Genomic DNA, 4,286 nt, shown 5'->3' with positions numbered 1-4,286 from the left:
AATCGCGCGCGCCTGCATGCCGCGTAATGAACGCGCGAGGTTGTGGGTTGAAAAAGGCGGACAAAAGGCGGGATAAAAGATCGAGAGATAGTGATGTGGAAAGAGTATCGCCGCGCGCGCGATACTTCGTATCATAAAAGTCCGCTCGTTAGTGGTATCCCTTGAATGATTCGATTTCACTAGTGAATGGCTTTTGATCGGAGTATCAAAAGCCTTTACAGAAGTATCTCTTGTTGGAAGAACTCTTGACTATAGAAATAGCTATTAGCATACTTTGAGCTCGGATTCTGATTCCGCTTGAACACTTGAAGAGACACGTTTGCGTCAAATTTTAGATTGTCGTTTCGTGTTATCGGAAAAAATAACCAATTGAATAGAAGTTTGAATTTTTGAATAATTAATTAAAAACGTGTACAAGATGTGTGTGTGTAAATTTTTTACTTTAAGGAACTTTGATACAATGTGATTTTAATGGTTCGTTTTTTTCTCTTTTCTTTCAGGTAAGTGTCAACCACGTTGTATATGATCCTCGCGATCTCACACAGTTCCAATCAGCAGCTCCCGATCTAACCGGCCAATCAGGTAAATTCAGATTTAATCGTCGGGGATACGAGAAACAGCCGCGCAACTTCCGTCAAAGTTGATTACCGATAATCAAGATATCTCGTTAATTTAACGTACAAATGCTAATGAGTTGCTAAATGATTATTTAATCTGAATCAACCGGAAATGTTCGATTACGGGCTCTGCGAGAGACGTTCGGTCGAGAATCATTCACATTACGCAAATGTCCCACGAGGCATCAAAGTGCTGCATTGCGGAATTGTGTCTTACATATGTCGTTCTTTTCGAATCGTGTGTCACAAAGAACGACATGTCAAAAAGAACGACATAAGACACAATTATAACACTATATATATATATCTATATATAAAAATATAATTACTAATTCAAATTGCACACGCATGTGTTTGATTGTAATAAAAAATCCTTTTTTTTTTTATATCAAATGTTATACAAACTAGATTCCTATTTTTCTATAACAAAATTGTTGAAGCCGAAGATGACCTGGTAAGAATTTCGCAATCCAATCCGTAATATCGATTAAATTGGCACGTACGTACGATCGAATCAACGCACTTGAAAGACGCGTTCGCGCGGCCTCCGTGTTACGTGTCTACGTAAAATTAACGTTAATCGCTTCGGCGACCATCGTCGATGGAATGCGAATTGGAAATACATGGACGAACTGACGATGACAATTTAGATTAGACCGGGCGCGCAATAATCGAAACGAGTGCTAGGGTATTCGCGGACGTGGAGCAGGAGTAATTGGCTCTCGTTGCTAATGAAGAGCTCACGGCCAAGTAGCCTGTAGCCCATTCTGTCCCCCGGTTACCGTCCTCGTCCACGCTTCGTGTCTCACTGTACTGTCGCGTTACATATGTATTACGGTTCGTTCCTTTTGCCCGATACGATGCCACGTTATAGCATTCGCGTCGCGTATATATATATATATATATATATATATATACATATACATATATGTGTGTGTAGGAGTAATCGCCGGTGTGCGACGGTCGTGCTTGGCGCGGTATCAATTAAATCTCTGATTAGCAAACCCTTCGCGACTCCGCTACGGATTCCGGTCTGCTGCCTTTGAATCTGCGTGGCGATTATAGACGGTTAGCGCTCTCCAACTCGAGACAATCGAAAAGTTCGTCGGTCTAGTCGTGCGAAAATCGAGTTAGCCGAGTCTAGCAAGCGAAAAGCGAGTTGTCGACGTGAAGGGGATTTCTGTTGAGAGCGTGTTACATAGGAATTCATCGATTTCTGTCGTAACGTAACACAATCGTGTCCTAGAGAAATTATGAATCTCTCGATCGAGTTACCATTTATATTATAAAACTACGCGACACTATTCGATTCACTTGTTAATCGTGAGATTTATTTGCGAAACAAAAAATTCCCACATGTAGAAGATGTTAATTCAAGTTCTCTTCTCGCGTTTGTCGTCATCGAGAGAGACGACGCTAGCGCGCAGTAAAAATATCTGGCGATATCTTTATACATATGTAAATACGACGTAGGTATTTTTCGCGTATTTTCAACAAAAGGCATCGGCGGTGGTGGACGCCTGGCGAGAATAATTTAGCGGCCCACAAATGGCACCTCTCCGCCTTGGTTAACCGGCAAAGCGGCAGAGAGGCCATAAATTTAGTCGCAACGAGCGGAATAAAACGCAAATCGAGGTTCTCACCGTCGCCCCGCTCTGTCTCTCTCTCTCTCTCTCTCTCTTTTTCCCCTTCTTTTCTGAATCTGCTTGAGCTAACCCGAAGGTTCGCCAGAAATAAGATAAAAACGATCGGGTCCTTTCTCAGGCGCGCAAAGTTGAAGGAATCGCGCGAATCGAGACAGGTCGATCGAAGCGGTCGTGGAAAAGTTCGAAAAAAGCGGCGCGATGCAGAGTGGTGGATTATGAGTGTCGCAGCTTGTTGCCCAAGAATCGAGAAGGATCCTCGGCATCCGCCACTACCTGTGAGAGTAAAACCCTCAGAGGCAATCTTTCATGTTTATCCGAGACGTCACACCGCATTCTCTACCTTTGCTTCAAATAGAATGCAGACCTAAGAGAAATAAGAGGACACGCGAAAAAACTTGAAGAGTAAACGATTCGACCAATCACAGACGAGCTTTAGAGAGAAACTGTTCCAGACGTTCTTCAAATTGTTCGCTTGTAATTAGCCAATTCGCTTCTTACTTACTTAAGTTTTTCGCGTGTCTCTGGTTCAATAAAAGCGACTCGGACCAGAATCTCGATTTTGCGTGGCCGCTTTTGTTGGTAATTGTTGCTTTGTTCAAACATCGAATTTCTCTACTAGTCCGCTTATTTGTGCGTTTGAACTAGTTTTTCGGCTTTGCGCTGTCAATAAATTATTTTTGGATTGATTTCTGGTCCAGCACTCTGGGCTGGGTACGACGGAACGTTGAAAAATATACATGTATTTATTTTAGAAAGTTGTTCTTTAGCGAGCGAAAGCTTCTTATGTAATCTCAATTACGAATTTCATTTGCAAAAAACGCATTGACTCGGCAACATCATCTATCGACAGGAATGCTACACTTCTACACGCGCGCGCGCTTAGGGCATCTGTAGGACAGAACGTGTCACTCGTTACGCGTGACAAGAAACGCGGTAGCCAATCAACATTTTGCTCCTATGGAAGAGCAGCATATTGATTGGCTATTGCTTCGCTTCTGGTCGCGGTGACAACGCGTCTCGTCAGTAACTGGTCTTACGTGCACACGTAGCAAAGATGGAGGTGCACCTAAGAAAGAGAACACAAAAAAGGGACTGCGACGCGCTGTGCACATTAAAAATATCTGCCGGATATGAAGAACACAGAAAGTTTCGATCCGCCATACACAGAAACTCCTTTTTAATAGAAGAAATAAACTTCATGCCGCACATTGATTTCTCGCAAGTAATTCTTTTGTGACCCCGCGTTCCGTCCCTGTCATTACATCATCGTACCAGAACAGATTTATAGTATATACGTATATATATCTGTCCTTTATTGCATCACGATAAATCACGAGGCCGGAACGTCAAAGACCGGACGTCCTCGATTGTCCGTTCCACGCGTCGGCCAACGAAACAGATGCTATTAATTTGTATCGATAGACCGAACAGAAAGAACGCGCATGTATATTCGCTAGTTAAGTGTCTCTACGGCGGCAGAATGAGCCGCGGAATCGCGTTTATTTTCTTTCTCGACACACACACACACATGGATATTCTGTTGAGGCAATACAACGAAGAGCGAAGTCAAGATGGGCATACCATTGATGTGACGTGAGTGAATATTCTATGTGTGTGTGTGTGTGTGCGAGACCGAAGAAAACCCCATAGCGTGTGTGCAACCGCGCTCGTGCACTTTCGACTGACGTGAACGCGCGCGCAAGCGACACGTAGGAGGATGCTCTCTCGGTGGGTATAATGATCACGATTGAATGAGAATGAGGCCGAGGGAGCCAATACAATTAACCCCGGTAACATGCCATTGCTAGAACGCCAAGGCGCTCACCGTGCACAGCATTCGCAGTGTCGTATCGCAAAGTCGGCGACCGCATGCGGTCCCGCCTGTCTCTCTGCCTACGAATGTAATTATTACGGTGCCGCGCGAAACACACCCGTGGTTCGTACGTAAAAGTGCTACAGCATCGGTCAAAAGTTTTTCCTAGTCGGACGTTTCGAAATAAGACGCGAGACTTCAACACAATGG

This window comes from Pseudomyrmex gracilis, unplaced genomic scaffold, assembly GCF_002006095.1.
Source record: "Pseudomyrmex gracilis isolate BER0280 unplaced genomic scaffold, ASM200609v1 scaffold_171, whole genome shotgun sequence".
NCBI lineage: Eukaryota > Metazoa > Arthropoda > Insecta > Hymenoptera > Formicidae > Pseudomyrmex > Pseudomyrmex gracilis.
Note: the sequence above shows the minus strand (reverse complement) of the source record.